The sequence below is a fragment of the Nymphalis io genome, chromosome 20 (genome assembly GCF_905147045.1).
Source record: "Nymphalis io chromosome 20, ilAglIoxx1.1, whole genome shotgun sequence".
Classification (NCBI taxonomy): Eukaryota; Metazoa; Arthropoda; class Insecta; order Lepidoptera; family Nymphalidae; genus Nymphalis; species Nymphalis io.
In genome coordinates, this window is record NC_065907.1 from 10,506,789 (window position 1) to 10,531,593 (window position 24,805).

At 32.8% G+C, this 24,805-nt stretch overlaps 1 long non-coding RNA gene across 1 annotated transcript in view; it reads left to right on the forward strand.

Moving 5' to 3' along the window:
* The window catches only part of LOC126776459 (uncharacterized), a 39,814-nt gene extending 15,009 nt beyond the window's left edge, over positions 1-24,805 (forward strand). The window contains exon 3 of the long non-coding RNA XR_007669952.1: positions 24,748-24,805. This is a non-coding gene — a long non-coding RNA (uncharacterized LOC126776459). The remainder of the gene's footprint in view (positions 1-24,747) is intronic.

Sequence of the window (24,805 nt, forward strand, 5' to 3'; positions counted from 1 at the left end):
CCTATATTAAGTATTAGTAATTTTTCTTTGTAACACATTTGTTTTAAGGTTAAATATTCCTAAGAATTTTTCTTTCCTCTTACAAACTTTTATCCTTTCAGCCATCGTTACCTTAATCAAAAAATGTATTGATTTTTCTAATTTTTATTAATGCAAATTATAAATACATACGGCATACTTTGTATCCAAAGAACATCAATATAGCTATCAAATTAATAAAATACTCCACTTCAACTGTGTTACAAAATAAAAAAAACTATCTTTGTAATATTTTATTATTAATATTTAATATATCTTAAATAATTTAGTAGATAGATATTCGATCGTAAATTATTTAAAACTAATGACAATTATAATATTATAATGCATTTCTAAAAATAAACTTTTTTTATCTTGTTAACCACACAAGATACTTATCGCTTCGCATCTAATTGTAATTTCAATTGTCCGTGCGTTCCCATAACATAGATACTTAAACTACTTTCGTGGATAATTCTAACTACTGTTTGTGAAATGTAAATTTTTACGATGTCATAATTGGTTGAACAATGAAATATTTCAAACATTTCACGCGTTAAGTCATCAAAATAATTGACTAAAACCTCCTCCGTTGCCGACTCATTACGTTAAATATGACATTGTAGCACAATTAATATTCTATTTAATTTAATAGCATATGCATATAAGACAGATAACCCGGCGGCTTACTGGTGGTAGAGCTTTGTACAAACTGGTCTGGGTAGGTACCACCCACTCATCAGATATTATATCGCAAAACAGCAGTACTTGGTATTGTTGTGTTCCGGTTTGAAGGGTGAGTGAGCCAGTGTAATTACAATCACAAGGGACATAACATCTTAGTTCCCAAGGTTGGTGGCGGATTGGTGATGTAAGCGATGGTTAACATTTCTTACAATACCAATGTCTATGGGCGTTGTAACCGCTTACCATCAGGTGCCCCATATGCTCGTCCGCCTTCCTATTCAATAAAAAAAAAACATAAGATTTTGAGTAAAGGCACAGACACGCACCACTGAATTTTCATGTGCTTAATTTGTACTCTGTTGTAGTTATTTATAATGTCATGCTTATCTGACTTATATTAAATATGTGAAAGTAACTCTGTCTGTCTGTTCGTTATCTCATCACGACTAAGTCGATCGTAAAGATAGAGGTAACCTGAGACCTGGGTATGGACTTAGAAATATTTATAGCGGGAAAAATAAATTGTAAGCAAACAGAGTCGCGGGATTAATATATAGTTAATATATTTACTTCTAACATTTTATATATCAAAATTAAATATTTATATGTATATATTATTATTCAAACCATGATTGATCCAGTGATCTTAATAGTATCTGATAAACAACTTTTAATTTCAAAAATAAATAATTTGACTTGAAATAGTAGAACGTATTAACATTTCTAAATAAATACATTATATGTGACATTTATATACAGGTGTGGGATTTAGTTGTTTTTACATTCATAATAAAACTATTACAAAGAATATTATGTGTGTATATATTTAATACTTAATCGCACAAAAATGGCTGGTCATATTATTATTAAACTTTGCGCGCTTTTAAAAGTTCCGATACAAAATTCAGTCATTTGTTCATCAATCCACTGATGGAACTTTACTATTTCATTGCTATATTTGAAAATACGAAAACAATCCTCAGCTGCCTAGGTAGCGGTGGAAAAAGTGTCAGCTGACGCAGTTAAGATTTGGTCAGGAGGTAGCGTTGTTGTTGCTGATATAAATAGTTGAAACACCGCATAAACATTATAAGTACACATTTTTTATAATATTAACGTACTTTTATTATATATTATATATCAAGTCAATGTTTTTTTTAATCTTTTGGAACCCTATTTACATTGATCTTTTTCTAGAAAAGTGTCTGTACGATATCATTTTTTTATATATTTTCCTTTTTTTTCTCATACAGTACAGTAACAGTCTGTTAAAGTCCCACTGCTGGGCTAAGGCCTCCTCTGCCTTTTGAGGAGAAGGTTTGGAGCTTATTCCATAATGCTGCTCCTATGCGGATTAGTGGAATATACATGTGGCATAATTTCAATTTTTTTCTCATGCACTTATATAAAAGCCCCTGCGCAATCTATTGTCCGTTGAGAACGACCACAGTGGCCAAAATTGGCCCGAAGCATAACATCTTTTCATCACATATATTAACATATATATCACACTTAAAATAACAAATATAATTAAGATATTACTAAAAAAAACTTATCCGATTTCATCGAAAGACACTTACGCAATACGTAATATCAACAAATCGAGTACCTAGATATCCTAAATGTCAATTAGTCTAGACTAAGTACGAAATTAAGCAAAAATTGGTCATTGACATTACACATCAATTAACAAGTTACAAATAACATGGAGATATCCAGATCGAGCCGTCAATACAAAGCCTCGTACGAGATCTGTGTCACGGACTCGCGTTGCTACTTTAATACTTTAAGCTTATTTAATGATAGCTTTAGTCAGCAGCCTTACTCGCATTCGTTTCTTATGTTAGAGCTACTTCCGTTAATTATTTTGTAATATTTTTATTTTATTTTATATATTATTGTCTTTTACCCGACTTGAAAAACAAAGGTTCCTAATTCGATTTTTTATGTTAGTTACCTCAGAATTCCGTAATTTATAAACCGATTTGTAAAATCTTTTTTTTGTTTCGAAGGAGAATACCTTCCATTTGGTTCTATTTTATTTTAATAAGAAATACGAGCTAAGGGTGAGAAAGTAGGAATGATTTTTTTACGGGTTCGAAATTTATTTTAGCTTATCTCATTTTTTAATAACATTATAAATGCTTAAGTTTGAATGTCTGTTAAACGCTAATACCAAAACAGTATACGTACGTACGTAGATACGGATTCAAATCCTTGACATCAAGTAAGCACATATTATCTATTAGGAGTGAGTTAGGACTCTTTTGTAAAATAAAAAAAAAAATTGACAGCTACTTATACTTAATACTTTTGAAGGATAAATGATTGATATTTTATATTATGTGACTCATTGACAGAAAACTTGACATTTCATAGTGAAATGCGGAACGGATAAGTATTGTAAATCTTATTAAAATAAATAAATTGTAAGTATAATTGTTATTATAATTATTATTTAAAAATATCATTATATTATCATTCTGATATTGTGATGTATTTTAAACAAATGATACTCTTTGTTTCAGATACACATATTTAAATAATTCGAAAGGCCTATTTGATACATATTTTTCGTTACATTATGTTCATTATTTTTTTTTTTAAATTTAATCTAAATAAAAAAGTAAAGCAAAAAATAAGATCACTTTTAAAATACTTGGGATTCAATAAAGTTATGGAAATGTTTTTATTCAAAAAAAAAAGTAAAACAAAAATGTTCTGTTTGGCATTATTTGTAACTAAACATATAGTGTAATTAAACAATATGAGTTGAACTTAAACATTTAAGTTAAGTTTCCGTATTACACCGATAGTTTGTAGTAGCGTCATGTATTTACATGACGCTACTACATACACTTAATGGCTTATAAAAGTGATGTAATCTGTCCACAGAGCCTTCTTATCGTATCGAAGTCATATGATATTCTTAAAGTTCATGGTCAGACAAAATAAAAAAGTGTTCCAAATTCAAGAAGTAGCGTTGCAAGAAAAAAGATTGTATTTTTTATCTAAGCTGTTTTTCTTGTTTAATTTAACTTATTTGATTATTATATATTATGAATGATTAGAGGATTTCTTAATATTTCTATATAAATTAAATGTAAAACTCTTTTAAAGCGAAAATCTCTTTCATATTACTTATATAGAACCAGAACTAAAACTATCCCAAAGCCAAGTTTATTTACTTTCTAACGACCACAGGTAACAGAAAAATGTTATATATTCAAAATAAATGTTTGACCTCTGTATTTAATAGTAATGAAAAATTATATGAATGGATTATTATGCTGACGGTATTAGGCTTAATCGTTAAGCACATTGCTAGCAATTATATAATGTAAATGTCATCTTCCCATATCATGTACGGTAACGCGTCTTATGTAACGAATTATTTATTTAGTATATCAAGGTGAACACATAAAATATATTTTAACCTTTAACAATAATAACGTGTCTTCTACTGTCATTGTTGCCAAGTTTTCTGTGCCCAGCTTCAAAAGTAATAGTCTTTTTTAATAGTATAGGTAGGCGGACGAGCATATGGGCCACCTGATGGTAAGCGGTCACCAATGCCCATAGACATTGGCATTGTAAGAAATGTTAACCATCGCTTACATCGCCAATCCGCCACCAACCTTGGGAACTAGGATGTTATGTCACTTGTTTCTGTAATTACACTGGTTCACTCACCCTTCAAATCGAAACACAACAATACCAAGTACTGTTGTTTTGCGGTAGAATATCTAATGAGTGGGTGGTACCTACCCAGACGAGCTTAATCAGATATTCTACCGCAAAATAGCAGTACTTGGTATTGTTGTGTTCCGGTTTAAAGGGTGAGTGAGCAAGTGTAATTACAGGCACAGAACATAACATCTTAGTTCCCAAGGTCGGGGGCACATTGCTGATGTAAACGATGGTTAACATTTCAACCAATGCCAATGTCTATGGGCGTTGATGACCACTTACCATCAGGTGCCTCATATGCTCGTCCGCCTCCCTATTCTATATAAAAAACAAACGATTATTAACAATAAGCTTATATTATATATGTTACTTGATATTAAATAAATAAAACGTTATATAAATATTATTCGTATGTAAGTCATACTTTAACGAACCGCTACCGACGAGAAGGTTTACATAAAGGATATAAGATTATTAATGAAAACCAGGGATATATATATATATATATATATATATATCCCTATTTCTCAGAAACGGTTCTAAAGATTTGGGTCAAATTTTGTATGTATATGTTTTTGCTTTTTAAGTTTATCTATATGGGTGTCTTAGAGAAAAGACAATTTTCACAATAATACAAACATTATTATTAAAGCCGAGCAATGCTACGCCCAGGTACTATTACAATAAATTACGGTAGAAGAAAAAAAGATTATGTCCATAACTACATACTTAATACTTAGGCGGTGTGATATTGCGGATTTACTAGCGATCACTTTTTATTCACCGAGTGAAGACATTCATCGTTAAATCAACAATCTACAATCCTTGACTCTAGAAAATATTTATGTTATTACTAAGTGTCGTACTAATTTGTATTATTATTTGCACTTGCAAATGTTACGCCATATTCTCTGAGTCAAACAAAGTATAACTCGCCATAACAAAGCACATAAACTAATCGAATTCTTTTGACCAAAACTTCATTGTCCTCAACAACAAAAGTTCTTACACGTTTCATAATATTTTGTATTTGAAAAGCGAACAAATGTCGATCGATTCTGATCTATACAGATAGACAGCGCTGGTGACATTTGACATGAGATACATCAGCTTGTAATTATCAAATTTCTACCATCGGCTTTACATGATTGTACTTAGTTGTTACGTAACCATTTTTTTCACAATACAATAAAAGTCGTCGTTATAACACGATGTCAAATATAAATAACGGCCTGGTAATAAGACACTGCTGGGCAAAAACTTAATCTCTTCTTGATATTTTGGAGTTTATTTATGTTTCTCGTAATGCTTTCCTTTACCGCCGAATTAGATACAAAAAAAAATCAATGCTTGATCGGCTTAAATATGCAAACCTTGGTTAAGATTTTTAGTCTTGGCTCACCGGTTGTTAAATCCAGCATTCAACTCGATTACTTTTAGTGATGACTTATCAAATATTGAATCTTCAAATAATGTGTTAACTTGTGACCTGACACCTCAGTTTGTCTGTCGAGTTTCAGTGACTCGAAACAGTACAGGCTACTTTGTCCAAATTAATTATGCTGTGTTATAACCGATGGCCTAGCGATGCCCCACTTTTCGTATACAAGCGGATTTATTCAACCATCGAAGTGAATGCTTGCATTAAAGCAATATGTTTATTCTTTATGAATGCATTAATAATAATTCATTACAAGGTCTGAAAGTAAAAATTATGTCTATGAAATAGTTTAATGCTAAAATATAATGTGATATCTCGTTTCACAGGCGTATTGCTTGTTTTCCCAGCACGGCGACCTCTGCGCAGGCGCACAATAGGTTTTCTTCTCTAATTATATTTAATTACACGACGGTATGTTGATTTTTTTCGGTCAAGAACGATACATAAACTAATGTGTCATTGTGATGTGATGATTGTTCAAACTGAAATACAAATAGAAATATACAAACACATTTTACTCTCAAATAATTCTCAGAAGCAACCAGGAGACTGGAATTTACATGTTTCGGAAAGTACGTAAAGCCGTTGGTCCTGCGACCCGTCATATTGGCTACAGTCGTGTCCGATTAGTTGTCCCATCTGATTAAGAGAGTAAATGGAAAAGTACACTTGCGATTGCACACACACTTGTGCACTAAAATCTTATGACAAGCTATCAATCAGAATGAGTAACAAGTACCAAAACATCTCGAGTCGGTAATAAAAGCAAAATTTGTCGATAAAGTCCGTTCTAATAACTCGATAAAGAAAATTAGAGGTAAAAAGAAAAAAGCAATGTGTGTATAAATATACAAAGAAGAAATGATAATATAATTATTATTGTCAATTAATAACATTTTCGCAAAACGATTAGCCTGTCAATTAAGTTTCGTTACGCCACGCGCAAATGCGAAAGATTGTAAGACAACAAAATAATGTTTATAATTATGTACATTGAAATCGTTGTTTTTAGTTATGTATGTATAATCTGAAGTAAAAGTAAAATAACAGCCCGTAATTCCAATGCTGGGCTAAGGCCCCTCTTCTTGAGGTTTCTTTTTTCAGCGAATTTTCTTTTGCAATTATTAAGGGTTCCGATTTCTACTAAATATTTTTTATTAATTATATTACTTGTAAATGAATGAAAGGTTAACCCTAGCAGAATGTAGCATCGTTTAATTTTGAAATTTGGCTCTCATAGTTCCCAAAGTATACTTTAACAAACAGTGGCCACTGAAACTAAACAAAGCGTTATTTCGTATACGTACATTAGGAAATAAGGCTTTGTTTAGTTAATGTATATATATAAATCCTGTCCTGTTTGTTAACTTCTGTCTATCCATCTAAGCTCTACTACTCTACACCTAAACTACTCTAAACTAAGAAGTGACAACAGAAATCTTCTAAGCCGTGTCATATGTTCTGTCGTAACGTTAATAGACGTCAATTGACGATATAATTTGATATATAATTCATCTTGAAACAAACAATTGCAACAATGGAAACGTAATACGTCTAAGATCATTTGTCCGTTATTTTATAAGTGAGCTTTGACGGACTGCGTTATGTAAAGTCGAACTTTACTTTCAAAATAGAAAGGATACCTAACGACTCATCAATAGTAAAGATGTGTAAGTTATAAGTGATTGCGAAACATGAACGTCTTAATACATATATACTGTTAATGTTTTGTTATTTTCTAGTGGCTAAGTTGAAGCTGAGATGGCTCAGTGGTAGGAACACGTGAATCTTAACCGAAGATCGTGGGTTCAAACCGGGCACCACTGAATTCATTTGCTTTATTTGTGATTATTATTCATCTCGTGCTTTACGGTGAAGGAAAACATTGTGAGGAAACCTGCATGTGTCTAATTTCACTTAAATTCTGCCACATGCCACCAACCCGCAAGGTGGCATGAGCTCCAAACCTTCTCCTCAAAAAGGGAGATGGGTAGCCCAGCAGTGGGACATTCATAGACTGTTACTGTAAGATAAAAGACTGATTTTGAGAAATCAGCCGGTCGGGCACATAAAAAATGGGTGTTCCTATCATGAATTAAGAAATGAAAGTGCCATATTTTGGCCATCACATGTGTTTACCTATGAATCTCATGTCACACAATATAAAGCCAGGCAATCGATGCTAATACGTATGTATATATCCGTGGCGTTTCGCAATGGGATGAGATTTATAATTTGGTATCATATAATTTACTGGTATGGCTTTGTGCCAGCACGTCTGGGTTGGTACCTACCCGCTCATCAGATATTCTACCGCAAAACAGCAGTACTTGGTATTGTTATGTTCCGGTATAAAGGGTGAGTGAGCCAGTGTAATTACAGGCACAAGGGACATAAGATTTTAGTACTTTTTTATATTTGCCGGAAAGACTCACAAATGACTCTACTCCACCTGATGCTGTGTTAGTAAAGTCCAAACGCGACGACGGCCAGTACAGTCGGGAAGAATGTTCTACACTAGCTGCCCCCGCCTTGCCGGTCCGCAAGATGCCTCTTCACGCCTCGTTTGAAGGAACCCGGGTTGTAAGAGGAGGGGAACACTTGAGCTGATAAAAAATTCGATTTTTTGGAAGTGTGACAAAGAAAATTTCTTCGTGCGTGTTGGAATTGATGTCACAGTTAGCCGGTGACATCGAGCCAGCACGCGTAGACTTGTGAAGGAAGGGGGAAACAGGAATTAGAAAGAATAATTCCTCAGAGCACTCGCCGTAGTACAGTCGATAGAAAGCGCTCAGCGCTGCTATCTCTCGACGCAATTATAAAGGCTCGAGGGTGTTTGTGACCTTTACGTCGCTAATAATGCGAACCGCACGTCGCTGCAACCTATCCAAGGCCTCTGGTACTTAGCGGAGCCATCCCAAGGGTGCGAGCAATATTTAACGTAAGACCGTACCTGTGTTTTGTACAACAGGCACAGTTTTTGTGACGTGAAAAAACACCGCACCGCGTTCAGGACTCCGAGTTTCCGCGAAGCTGTTTTTATAACAGCTTCGAGTTCCCAAGGTTGGTGGCACGCATTAGCGATGTAAGCGATGGTTAACATTTCTTACAATGCCAATGTCTATGGGTGTTGGTGACCACTTACCATCAGGTGGCCCATATGCTCGTTCGCTAACCTATATAATCAAAACATTCGACGCGTTTTTACCGTATACAAATATTCTTATGTGTGTACATAGTAAATATATTTTTTAAAACAATGTGTTAAGCGCACTATTATCTTGTGACTTGCGCTGCATCTTAATTGTAACTTCGTGAGCGAAGGTTCGTTGTCTCTTCAGTGAATATAAATGATATCTTTGGAGCGAAAGCTTTGGTTTCCTGATTTATTTATATTAAGTAGACATATATCATTAGACAAACAAAAAGGAAACAATATAAAAAAACTGTGTAATGAACCTACGTGACATATATATATTATATTATAATAGGTATATAATATTTTGTTTTTATTTCACACACAGTAGTCTATTCCTAAGGTAGGCAACTTTATTCCTGTATTATTACAGGTAAAAGCAGTTTTAAATAAAAATATTAATTCATGCGTATGTATATACATAATACACCCACACTTGGGGCGAAAATCGAACACCCCAGGAGCGGAAAGCAGGCTCACTGCTAACTGCGCTAATGAGCCATACAAAAAGATAGATGTTACTATGAGTCGAAAGATACTCGAGGTCCAAGATAAGGAACAACTCTTTTTGTATTCGGTATAAAAACTATGGAACTAAGCAAAAAAATACTGATCGAACATTATAGTGGTTAGTTAATAACTTTTCTAATCGCGTATCCTGAGGAGCTGAATATTTCTTATATCGCTATATGTTATAAAACAAAGTGCCCCGCCGCATCTGTCTGTCCGTCCGTCTAAAGGCAATATACTCAATAACTATCAAACGGCTTTCACCAATTGGCGAATTGATTCACGAGGAAGGTTTAGGTGAATAGTTCATTAACGTTTTGTGAAAATTGACTGTAATATGACGATAAATGTTGAAGATGTCGGAAAAAATTATGGCGACTGGCAGCTTTCCTAACGTGTGCCGCGTACACCATTAGAGTTATGTGTGCTAAGAGTTACGGCACAAAAGTATTAAGTATTATGTAGACCATTATTCCGCCCGTGGGAAGCCGGGACAGTTGGTTGTGGAAGCTAGTGGACAACACATAAGAATTCTACTGAAACACCAACACTAATTCCTAAAAAAAATGTATCATCAACATTAAACCAAACTTTTAAGCTCGGTAACAGCGTTTTATGGAGTCATTATTTCTATATAATGAAAATATCAATATAATAGAATTTATCACTTTTAAGTCCTTCCAAATACTTGTTAAATTACTTCGACTTAAGTATGAATCAATAAAACTAAGGAATATAACTTTAAATATATCTAATATATACACTGATAAAAGTATACAAGTGTATAATAATGTCCTCCAGACCGATTTCGGCCACGGCGGCCAATCTCAAGAGAGATTAGCCAACTACGCAGAAAATATTATAGTGCCCAAGTGTGTGCGCAAATACAGATGCACTCTCAATTTCCCAACTCTCATAATCCGATGGGACGACAATCAGACACTACCGTTAAGAGTTCAGGCGCAGGAACAACCGCTTTACATGCTTTCCGAGGTACTCTGACAGAAAAACCCAATAAATTTTTATTGGCCAGACCTGGGAATTGAACCCAGGACCTCCACGTCTGCGGCCTTTTATCAAGCCACTAGACCATTGAGGCAGTCAGTGTATATAAGCTATACAAAAGGCTGTTTAAACGATTTTTAATGTAGTAGCATTACAAGATAGACTGAAATATAAGACCATTACCGATAACATCTTTATATTAACGATATAGACCTCGAAACAATGGCCGCGAGCAAGGTCAAAAAAGTTAATACAAATACCTAACAATTCATTACACGAACTAAAAGGTCTTTTATCAAATATTCAATAATAATCTATATTTAATATGGTGAATGCTATTTTTAAATTTGTATTTGAAATAATCGTGTATGTACAATTTTAATAAATAATCTTTTATTAATTGAAGATCGTGAATTCTTGTGTATATACAATATTATTGTTTAAAGTGAAACACGTTTTTAATTTATGTCAATAATTTATTTTTTGTTAATAATTTATACGCTTTTGTCAATGTAATGTGAATCAAACGAAATTATTAAAACTTATTGAACACCTCCCGTGTAAACAATTATAAACATACCATTCTGTTACCGCATATATAAATATTTCGTTGATCTCTCGAATCAGAGTTATTTGCAGAGATGTTTGACTAAATATAAAAAGCATGTTAATAAAATAACATGATGCCGTAATATGCTGCTCTCAACAGTTCATTATGTAGTTTATTCTGGAAATAAAATAAGTCAATATGAAATATTGACAAATCAACCCAGGCAAAATGATTTAATCTGTTAAACACTTTTTCTTAAACCTTCAATCAGAAGCACGACATTTTTTTTCTTTTAAATATATTGTGTATATGGTTCGCTGACTGAATATAATCGAGATTATCTATTTTTGATGGCATTTGACGTATCGATAAGTTCCATGGCGAGGAAAATGTCAATAATCTCTCGTAAAAGAACATAAGGGAATCGATTTCACTTACAATTTTTAATCGTTAGGTTAATAGATATAATCACTTATGCTAGATTTTCGTAAAAACTCTCAATTAAATTGTTTGTTTGCACGAAACATAGTCTAAGGAATCCTGGATTACGAAAACAATAAAACAAAACACTTAGTCCAATAAACTTTAGCAGACAATTTAATTAACGTTACGCACTATTTCTGTGGAACAGCGGATGATCGTATCTGCGAGTTGAACGAGATGAAAACGAGTGTGGCCTTTCATTGTTCGACTGTGGTCAGCTTTCTGTGGGACGAAGGTCGATTTTTAACCGGCTTCGAAAATTTTACTACAATATAATAATATGTAAACAGACCTTAACAATATAATAATAATAAGATACAATGAAATAGTATGTATTATATGTCAATCACATTATATAACGAACGGAAAGCCTATACAAAATCGTTATTTATTCTATCCTATTCTTAAAAACGAGGCGTGAAGGGGCATCTTCCGGGCAGGCAAGGGGGCGACTAGTGCAGAACATTCTTCCCGACTGTATTGGTCGTCGTTGCGTTTGGACTCCACTACCATTTACTATCAGATGGAGTAGAGTCATCTGCCTTCCCGGCAATTTTTTTTTTTTTTATATAATAGGAAGGTGGACGAGCATATGGGCCACCTGATGGTAAGTGGTCATCAAACGCCCAACAAATACAATATATATACCATACCGTATTATTCCACCACGCTGCTCCAATGCGGGTTGGTGGAATACACATGTGGCAGAATTTCAGTGGAATTAGACACATGCAGGTTTCCTCACGATGTTTTCCTTCACCGTAAAGCACGAGATGAATTATAATCACAAATTAAGCTCATGAAAATTCACTAGTGCTTTTCCGGGTTTGAACCCACGCTCATCGGTTAAGATTCACGCGTTCTTACCACTGGGCCATCTCGGCTCTTATACATATATATCTAATGATGATTTTGTGGTTGATATTTTAAAATTACTTACAGAGTAAATTCTAATCAATATAAATGGTAAAGTTACAACCAGTAAATGTCTCAATGTTGGACGAAGGTATCTTCGAGAAGGTTTAAAGCTTATTGTACCACGCGGTTACAATGTACAATGTAACAAACACATGAACCAATATTATTCGTCTTTATAGGTCAGGACTCCCTTCAATGCTCTTAAGATACTTTTGATAAAAGTTTAACAGAAATATAAGTAAAAAGATTGACTTTTAACCTCAATTTTTTATGTATAATTAGGATACGATGTTAAGAAACCGACAAAAATATTTACTCGTTAGCTCTAACGATAAAATTCTATGATAATTGCGTTAAAACTGTTAAATAACTTGCGATCAACATTGTAATATCGTGATAAACAATAATAAATGTAACCATACATCATATTTACACAATTTCTTTACGTAGAAGCAATGCTCGTTATTTTGTTCGTTAGTGTGGAATAAAATTAAAACTGAATATCACTTAATCTTTTCATAAATATAAAATAGATCGGCAGATGTGCAAATGACTAAGCCCTACAACCAAATACAGTTTAGACCATTAAATGTTATTACAAAAGATTATAATATCTGGGACTCGATACGTCACATGCGTACGATTAACAAATTAATTTAATACATAATTAATATATTTTTATTGAAGTTAGATAAGTTTATGTAGAGCGTTGAATTAATATTTCTTAACCATTACATGAAACTATTAAAAATGAATATCATATATAAATATTTTATTAACCTATTGCAATTCTGAGTTAGCATTTAAGTGGATAAATAATTTGATACTATTTGTTTAGTATGTTTTCGGCTAGGTAGGTATAATCATACGATTTTGACAGTGAAGGAATAGTCTGTGCGCTTGTGTTTGCGCACACACTTGTCCATTATAAAGTTACCTGTGCAATTGGCTACTTAGAAAAATCGTAGATTAATCGTAGGATAATTTATTTGTAAACACATAAATCTAAAGACATTTTCTAAAAATATGTTCATGGTATAAACTATGATGGTGTTGACATTTGCGTGAAGGTATTTATTAAAATATCATTTGAAGCGCAATAAATGACGCGCGGCGTACTATAAAGGTAAAAAAGATTATACATACCATAAGCTACAAGCTCACATTTCTAACAATAACATTACATTTTTTTGTAAACATATGATAATTTTCAACATGCAATATATCACTAATGAATAACATCACATTCATTAATTCGATTCAATAATTATCGTGCAATAAGCTGATGTAATGATAGTTAAATCATAATTACTATAAATAATAAATCAACGTAATCCAAGCGTGAGTATGATTGACTTAAATTCAAAAACATCGGATTTTAATACAATTTTTATATAATTACGAGCCAAGAAAGTGATGTATGAATTTCGCCACAGACGGACGGACAGATAACATAATTAATACATATGCGGAAGATTAGAGCGTATTACAATCAATATATACATAATGTACATGTATATAATCAATATATAATATATATCAATATATATATAATGTAATAATATTACATTTATTACTAGTATTCGTCCGTGGCTATGCCCACATATTAGTTAGGGGGAAGATGTTGGGGGCAGGGTTTGTTATAAAAAAGTAGCCTTTACCCTTCCTTGAAGTTCAAACTTACTTCATATCAAATTTCATTAAAATCAGTTCAGTGTTCTAACCATGAAAACGTGACAAACAGACAGGTACTTTCGGGCCTTTTTTCCAGTTATCCAATGCAGGATCGGTAATAAGTATATGACATTTTTTCATATTTGTGGCAGAATCATTATGACACATAAGTAAATACGACATTTTACTTTATAGCCATTAACTTTAATTTTATACACATTATAAACAACAAAAATTATGACCGATCTGTGATTCCCGATCTGCCTTTTGAGCCACAAGTGCAGATGTCCATAATGTCACAAACTTTATAAATATAAATTAAACTCAGTAGTTCTTTCCCTAATTTAAAACTTCTTTGAAAATTATTGATTGAATTGATCCACTGAGCCATATCGGCTGTTATAATATAGTAATAATAATAATAATAATGTCCTCCAGTCCGATTTCCAATCTCAGAGAGATTAGCCAACTACGCAGGAGATATTATAGTGCACAACTTCACTATTCCCTAACTCTCATAATTCGATGGGACGGCAATCCGACACGACCGGAAAGAGTTCAGGCGCAGAACCAACGGCTTTACGTGCTTTACGAGGCACGGGAGTGTACACACTTCCAACTTCCAGACTCCGGGCTACTACTGAGAATTTTCTGACAGAAAAACACAATAACTTTTTTTTATTGGCCCGACCTGGGAATTGAACCCAGGACCTCCGGGTCTGTGGCCTTACATCAAGCCACTAGACCAACGAGGCAGTCAAATAATATAGTAATAATTCGGTTGACATATTCTATCAAACTTGTCGCGGTTATATATCTTTTAGAACACACATACGAGTACGTAGTACGATTAAATAATACGAGTTCACACGTTCACGTTTTTATTGAGCTTCAATCGTGCCTTCCTTGGTCTTATCTTAATCTTATACTGATTACAACATGAAATTGTTTTCTTTACATTTTGAGAAATTTCTTCACCACGTGCCTTCATTTGTGAAATTACTTTTTTTTTTCTTTAGCATGTTGTAACATTCTACAGTAACACTATATTAGTATGAGTTACGTCTCGTATGTCCAGATGCTAGCTTATAAGGCTATAGATCCTGAGCTCCTGGGTTCAAACCCCGAGTTTAGCCAGTCAGAAGTTTTTTTTTATGAAATCATGATTTTTTATAACTTGTATATATACTATTTTGATACGAGTATTCATGAAATGTTATAATTCTTATGGCCAGTGTCGCATATCACTTTCTAACGTTTCACGACCGTTTTCTAAGGGAGTTTCGAGTTTGATTTTAGAAAACATCCCTACATGAGTCGCACATACTCAACATAGTATATTTATAAAGATTTTACAGAGGTACAAAGATACTCCTATAACACAATATCGAAAACGTACGCTAATCCTATCCAAAGTACATTTTTCTTCTTATCTACCGTGCGAAGCCGGGACGATTAGCAAGTTGTGTGTGTGTGTGTGTGTGTGTGTGTCTGTGAGAGAGAGAGAGGTTTATATAATTACTCTGCTTTTTAATTCAATCATTGTAAAAACATGCTAATTGAGTACTTTAAAATCCCATACTATTTAAATGTAAGTAAGCATTAATGCATTTTTATTCAAAACATTTTTAAAAGGTTTTATCATCTTTAGTTTAATTTACTTAATGCAGTAAGTAAATAAACATGGTCCGTAAACGTGCCACTGCTGGGCAATGATATCGCATTCTACTTAAGTTACTGAGAGTTAGGGAGTAGAGAGTGTATGTGTTTGCGAACACACTCGTGCACTATAATATGTGCGAAGTTGGAATCTCTCGAGACTGGCCACCATCGCCGAAATCGGTCAGGAAGACATCATTACCAATCCCTTTAAAGGAATAATAATTGTTACCTATTATATATTTCATATCAAAGTAAAAGCCTCTATGAATGAAGTTTATTCTGTCTTTAGTTTTTGAATCAAAGTGACATATGTTTCACTATTACATAGGAGAGCAATAGAAAGGGGATGCATAATTGAAAGAACCATGTCGAAATGTCACGCTGATAAAATCAGTATAACGACAATTAATTTCATTTCATTTGACATCTTACAAATCGTTAATCAATTACATCTAATCATATTTTTATATTCCGATCATCAGTCACTTATTCTATTAATTAAAACAGTGCAAGGTAGAACAATCATTATTGTTTTAGGTTTAAGATCTATAATCGCATAATAGAGTTGCAGCTTGTTAATAGTACTTACACTACAGTTGGTTATCGCATGTCTTCATTGGTAAAGCTCCAAGTAATAAGCGATTTAATCAATTTTAATTGTAATTAATCAATGCAAGTTTTATTTTTCGGTATTACCTTTATGTAATATTTGATAAAACATCTTGATCCTTTTATATTATTATTGTTTGATTATAATTTTGTACATTGAACACATATTACTAAACATTTTGTGAACTGAAAGGTGATGTGTTTTTTTCTTGTGATGCCTACTTGCATGTTAATATACATATATTTATAGTTTAGCTAGACGAACGAGATCAGTCAAATATCAGTACTTGAGAAAGCGTGGAGCTACGAGTAGTATACGAAGATTTTCATGCAGGATATATAATAATTTTATATAAGTTCCTTTTCGGTTTTTATCGATACAATCCACATTTCGATTCGTTAACTGGAATATAATACATTTTAATTTTAAAACGCTTGTAGCTTATCCCTTGTACTGTAAAAACACTTTCACTGCATAACAAAGATGCGCGGCGCTCGACCCGGGTATCAATACTCGACTGTTATAAATAATTGGTCACGTCTTAATGCTGTAATCTGACATAATATTCCAATAACACTTCGCTGACATAGATCGTTCATACCAAGAGAACACCAGAAGTGACTTATGACTGACTCATTTGAATATGAACTATCCAATCTATGGTTGTTTTCGTTTGGAGAGAGAATGATTATTTGGAGTACATTCACACAATCGTTAAGTAACGTTATAAATGTCAAACTTTTGGAGAAAGATTTTCACTCTTATTTAGATTCAGCTTAGGCTTCGAAGTTATTCCACTCCGCTGTTTCGATGTGGAGTAGTGCACGCAATTGTGGGAAAATTTCGTGGACACAGGCTTGCACTCGATGCAATCTAAACAAACCTCTACTGGTGGTAGGGCTTTGTGCAAGCTCGTCTGGGTATAGATATTCTACCGCAAAACAGCAGTACTTGAGTTTGTTGTGTTCCGGTTTGAAGGGTGAGTAAACTGGTGTAATTACAGGCACAAGGGACATAACATCATAGTCCATCATCCCAAGATTGGTGGCGCATTGGCGATGTAAACGATGAGTACATTTCTAACAATGCCAATGTCTATGGGCATTGGTGACCACTTAACATCAGGTGGCCCATATGCTCGTCCGCCTAACTATACTATATTAAAAAAAAAAACAAATATTATGAATGCAAAAGTAAGTTTGTTTGTTTCTTCCGCTTACATGTCTTATCTAATCAACCGATCATCACGTTGTCAGGGATACAAAACATGACGTCGTGTACCTAAAACCACCCCCATAAAACACAGGTGAGCCGCATGAGAAAATTAATAATTCATATTTTTTTATTATAGGACTTAACCCTAACTAAAAATACAAACTTGTAACTTAAAGCGCATTAATACATCAATACATAATTATGACTTCAGGACGTCGACATACATATATATTAATGGACACTAACGTTGTCACTTTACATAATATGATTGTCACTTCTGACACGTAACAGAAGCATTAGTGCTCAAGACTTGTAACTTACGAGCTTTTTCAACTTATCGACGTAATATATTACATTAAACATATTAGTGTGCTTGGAATATGTTAATTTATTATTAGTATATTTTAGAATTTATATAGTGCATTTACTCATGTATGTATTCAAATAATGTTCAATTGTATTAAGGAGGTATTTAAAAGCTTTTTGTTCATTTTCATAAATTTTTAACTTATTAACTATCACTTAATTAAATATTAATCACTGGTAACATTTTTCCCCATAAAATAATAATAAAACCGTAATTCAGAATTTGAAAACTTACCAATTAATATTTTCGATTCGATTGGCTCAACTATTACATCGATTTCAATTAAAAAAAAGCACGATTACATGTTTCTTGCTTTTAGAGATTACATCGATTTTGAAATTCAATAAAGAACTTATTATTATTCTTTTTAAATGAATTTAAGTTAATTCATTCACGCTTTACTACACGTACCAGAAATAAAACAAAGTAAACAAAATTGTCAAAAGAGAACTAAGATTAATTAAATAAGAGGTAGACACGTATTATACGAAAACCAAAATATAATGTATATTAATAGTATACAATAATTATAATCATAGGACGTAACAGGGTTTTGTAACTGCTTTAAATCTATACAATAGATGTAGCAAGTAATGAAAGCTATTTTCATTGTAAATGGTATTCGTGTCTCAAATAAATCTTCACTTAGGAAAGTTTGAGGTCACGCGCTAGGTCTTACGACTTTCCCTGTGTGGGTAAAGGTGTAATTTAGCACTATTTTATGTATCTGACGTTGCTCTCTACGGGACTTCATCTGCGTGGACGTTAGTTTCAAGCCAGCCCTTTCGTTCTCTATTTCTTCCGTCTATCGAAGAAGAAAGAATTGTCATTATTCATCCTAGATATAGCAGACATTCACTAACATATCAAAATCTGTTTTTTTTTTTTCAAATAGATTAACTACTTTTAAATCATCAAGCCTTACTACCGCGAGGATTCTACCGAGAAGTACAGATAAGAAACTCCGTAGTTACAACTCTAGTAAACACTCAAAACTAAACAGTATTTACATTTTTTTTATAAATATCTATAAATTATTTCAGAATAAGTAAATAACTTCAGAAATGATTACATTTATGTATTATATATATATAGTACATATGTAAATTGTAATAAGCTTATTCCCTTGAACCTTCGGTGATTAAGGTTAAGTCAAATATGTAAACAGGTGTATTCATTATTCTTGATGAGCCCACAATGTTGCATTTTAATATGAGGTCAGTCACCTTTATTAATAAATATATATTAATGATAATAAAATAAGATATTCATTGAAATTTTGATTTACAGAATATACATTATAATTGTCTCGTTGCTTTAAGCTGAATAATATTGCATTTTTTGTCACTGCGGCCTGATTGAAATCAGCCAGCTTATTGATAAAAAACATAAATCCACTTAACGCTTTTCGCAAGCTATCAACGACCTAGTCAGCCCGTCACTATGAGTGTGAAAGTTTTACTTATAAATCGAATTTTCAAACTTCAATTTTAAATTAAGATTAAATAAATCTATGTGTTACTAAAGCAATTAAGCTATTATTTTTAGTATAAGAAGGTGGACGAGCATATTTGCCATCTGTTGGTAAGTGGTCACAAAGGCCCATAGTCATTGGCATTGTAAGAAATCTTAACCATCGCCTACATCGCCAGTGCGCCACCAATCTTGGGAACTAAGATGTTATGTCCCTTGTGCCAATAATTACACTGGCTTACTTACATATCAAACAGGAACACAACAATACCAAGTACTGCTGTTTTACGGTAGAATGTCTGATGTGTGGGTGGTACCTAACCAGACGAGCTTGTACAAAGTCCTACCACCAGTGATTGTTATTATTGTATTTTAAGTCTATATGCTGATTGCTTTACTTTTAAAATGTTTTAAATTATTATACCAACTTTTATTATTATTAAGTATTTATTAATGAAAAGAAAAAGTTTAATGTTAAGTGCATCAGCTTCATATTTAAATTGTAAAGATACAAAATTTAATTATCTAATTTGCTCATGCTTCGTTTTTGTTTTTTAACTTTTCTTTTTGTAGAAAGTCATAGTAATTAGTGATTTAATTAGCATGTAGTGTTTGCTTTCAAGTGGTTTTACATTATCTGTGGATGTAATATAATTGTATGTATGTAAGAATGACCAGTGTAAAATCGCTAGCAAACTTAATAAATAAATAAATAATTCTACTCTGCTCTCATTAGAATGCTAAGATTTCATTACTCTTAAAATTTAAAGTTACGTACAAATATGTTATGATATGAAATACTGCTTAATATGTGGAACGTGGGAGAAATGTTGCCAGATTTTTTATAAGCAATCCAAAATGAATATGTTACTTATCTACTTATTTGTAATATTTGAAAGATCTTTATATCACCTAGATTTTAGCTTATGACGATATTTTTTGTGTCATTTTTTTTCATTTTGTACCTGGCAACACTGTGTAAAGGACTGTAGAAATAATTACAAATAAACAACTTTGACCTTCAATTGATATGACATTATTGGTCGAGTCTAAAATAATCTACGGTATTCCTTGCAGAATCGTGCAGATATCGTTTGTAATTTCGGCGAAGTTGTTATCGGAACTTTGGAAGTAAAATTAAAGTAGATTTAAGTAGTTAAGTGGAATAATGTAAAAGAATAGCAAAACTATTAGCAAATATCATGGAATGTATAAATCTAAGAGACTATTTACTCTTTCATTGGAATAGACTATAGAATGACCGCAGGTTATGTTAAACATAAGTGTTGTAAAATTGACTTGCATTACGGTAGGAATATAGCAATCAATCAGTCTCCATGTTGCATCTTCCTTGGCGCGTGAAACTGCAACGAACAATGAAGATGTCTGCAACAGAACCATTTTAGTAATTTCCAGACAATTTACACTGAGTGTGTCTAGGCCAAGTGTTCGCAGTTCAAATTAAACTTGCTTCCACTTCGCAATGAATTATCATTCATATAATATCATTGTCGTATTATATTTTTGCATGCACTTTTTATTTTTTTCATTAGATACATATTTTCAATTGTTTCTCAACCAATCTGTCTGCCGATTAACCAAACGTTAACTTATAATTAACTAAGAGCGTTCATCGTTCTCAATTTTAACGGTCCCCTTAGGCAGTATATATGGCGCTGTCAAGTTGTTTAAACTTTAACCTTTGTTACATAACACTCTTGAAGTTACCACAGATATGTATAAAACAGATAAAATGAAATTTATAAATATTATAAACAAAGGCATTAAAAAATTGAGCCATTTAAAAAAGACATAAAAAACACATAGGCCCGAAAAACACTGTCTATGAAAAAAAATATGTTTAAATTATGTGATGTGAGTGATGGAAAAATGTGGCTGATTTTCATCCGATACAAGCCAGTTTCCCCAAGATGTTTTTCACTTCACCTTCGAGATGAATTATAAAAACAAATGAAAAACATAAAAATTAAGTGGTGCTATCCCGAGTTTAAAGTTTGAACTCGTAATCTTCGGTTACGATATACGTGTTCTAACTACTGCGCCATCTCGGCTATTTATAAGTGTATGTACCACTTATAAGTTCCTTATTGAATTTTAATAAAAAAAAAAAACTTTTGTATGGAATACTTATTTATATACATATATTTAAGCTGAAAAAGAAAATTTGTTGCTATCGAAGACAAAGAAATTTAGCACTCGAAAAATAAAACGTGTGCAAATTTAAACCTGCGATCTTCAGAGTTCAGATCGGCATTATCTATGAACTGGACACATGAACACATAGACGAAACAGAAATATAATTAAAAATTTGAAGATCATTTACTATTTATCATCGCCCTTGTTTACGGCTTAATGACCTCAATATAACCTTGAACTATTTACCGATGTAAACAGTATATCGGAGAGCCTATTGTTCTTCACAATACGTCTTGCGCAAACCTTATTCTTATAAAACAACTCAGTTTAATTATATTCGCATTAACAGATTAGAAATGACCAAGTTGATAGTAATTGTTAATAAGCGTTTATTTCCCGACTCGATTTGCAGTCATTTACCGCCCCGTTGATCTAGTGGCTAGTTCATCCCGAGAACCCGGATTCAAATCCAAGCTCTGGTCAATCAAAACGTTAATATGTTTTCTATAAGATTAGTTAATAGAGAGTTCTCTTTTATTTCGTAATTATTTACAATCCAATTTACAGGAATTTAAAAAATTAAATGCACTCCTTGTATAAATGGTTTTAATTATTTTTTTATACGGCGGCCATTTTCAATGGTTAATAGTCTGTGTGTAAACATGTAAATTTTTATTTCTTATCATCCAATGGGACGGTAAATGTCCAGGAAGAACGGCTTTCCGTGGCACGGAAATACTGCCAACATCTAGGCTTCGGTCTCCCACAGAGAATTGCTTGTTAGGAATACCGAATATTTTGCTTTGCTAATAGCCTGCTATATTGTGCACTGACCACAGTTCATGATTAGTATATCGTAATGTATACATCACTATTTCACTTAACTACTTATATATTTGGATTCTAACATTTTTACTTCCAAACATTCGAGACGCCATTTTTCATAAGTCCATATTGAATATCTAAGATTACTGTAGATCTCAATGATATCGCGTCAATTCAATGACAAAGCTGCTTATTTGTCTTTACATCTCTTGAGGCTGGAATTAAGACAAAGACAACCAACCGTTCCAATCTCATATGGAAACTATATGTAACATTGATCCGCTCTCTTTAATGCATTTACTTTAATGTTACTGAAAATAATATTCTAAAACAGAAAAATATCCTCGTGATATTTGTCTTCATCACGAAAACTCGACATTCACCGCGTAAGATAATCGTAAAATGTCAGAATGTGATATGCGACATTGACTATATAAATTATAACATTTAAATGATATACGTATCAAAATAGCGTATCACTGCCATATGCGAAGTGAGTTCTTACCGTATGTAAAGTGTACTGCTTTATTGTATTAAAAAGATATATATGATTATATTAAAAAGGAAAAAACACAACTTTCAGTTTCTAGTTTAATTTTCTTACTTTGATATATTTATGTATATATATACTGGTGGTAGGGCTTTGTGCAAGCTCGTCTGGGTAGGTACCACCCACTCATCAGATATTCTACCGCAAAACAGCAATACTTGATATTGTTGTGTTCCGGTTTGAAGGGTGAGTGAGCCAGTGTAATTACAGGCACAAGGGACATAAAATCTTAGTTCCCAAGGTTGGTGGCGCATTGGCTATAAGCGATGGTTGACATTTCTTACAATGCCAATGTCTAAGGGCGTTTGGTGACCACTTACCATCAGGTGGCCCATATGCTCGTCCACCTTCCTATTCTATAAAAAAAAAAAAGTAATTTATATAACGTACGTCGGCAATTCTTTATATACAGGCTGTTAAATTTATGTTGTTCTGTCATGTCATAGTGAATTTAAATTTTGATGGCCGAATTAGAGTGTATCGTTCATATTTCAAACGATTTAAAATACAATGTTAAACTAAAAATAGTATCTCTTAAAATATATAAAACAATAACTGAGTATAGCTGCGATTAACAAGCTATTTTAAATTTGCTAACTATACACGGATATATTTACTCGAAAAGTCATAAATCTACTTTAATAGTAAAGCTGCACGCTCAGAACTCGTTCCATAATCCCGATCTTCGTTTAATTAACTGGTAGCGGTTTTATTACCAGAAGGCTTCAACTCGGTGGTTTCAACTTTTGACATTTGACTCCTTCAACAGTTCATGCCACTTTCGCCGTTATGTAAATATCGGACGATCTATAATTGTGTACAATTTCCAATCTCGACGATGGACATCTTCAGCAAGAGTTCGTGTTATATAATACGGAAGGACCAAGAGTACAAGAATTGCACCTTCATAAATGCAAAAAAATGTAAACGATGATTAATAATAATGGTTTTAATAAATTTGAGATTATTGTCTCATGTTTAATGTGACTTCGATTAGAAATATTCAAGTTAGATAAGCAGCGTTATTTGAAGTAATAGTATGTTAGTTTGACATATTAGCTAGGTGGTTTAGGACTTAGAATTAATTAACAGTCAGAGTGGCCTTTACACTAAAAGCTCAGAGACCTCTGGATTAGAACGTAGGACCGAGAAAGAAAATTGGCGATGTGTCGGTAAATCCGAAACGATGTCTTCTCATGATTTCGAAGCATGCGAATGCTAACACTTCAGACTACGAGCTGATATTGAGATTTTTTGGCAGATAATAAATAGCTCCGGATCGGGGCACTAGACCAACGAGACAATCATAATAGCTTTATCTCTACGTGTATATACGTACAAATATATTGCGATTACAAGGAGTTGAGGTCGTTGACGTATTCCAAGCGCACGCGCTTCGTGACATCCACCGTGTGAACATAAATTTATCTTGATTTACTTATTAAATAAACTAATAATTTATCTTTAATAACAAGCAAATGTTCGCATAACTTTAAAACAAATGAAGCTGAGTAATAAATAACTAGTTGTAATAACATAAATAAGTTTTCAAGATGTAACGTCACTATACGTAACGTTTCAAGATGAAGCATTTGTGACGTTACACTTCGCATTTAACGTCATTGGTAGCGCATTTTTTCATATTAGATTGTTAAAATTTTATATTAACACATTAATTAATGCAAAAATTTAATTTAATTTATCTTATTTTACAGATTAAATATGCGGTGGAGGCGAGAAGATATGAATATAATAATGTCTCCGAAAACTGTG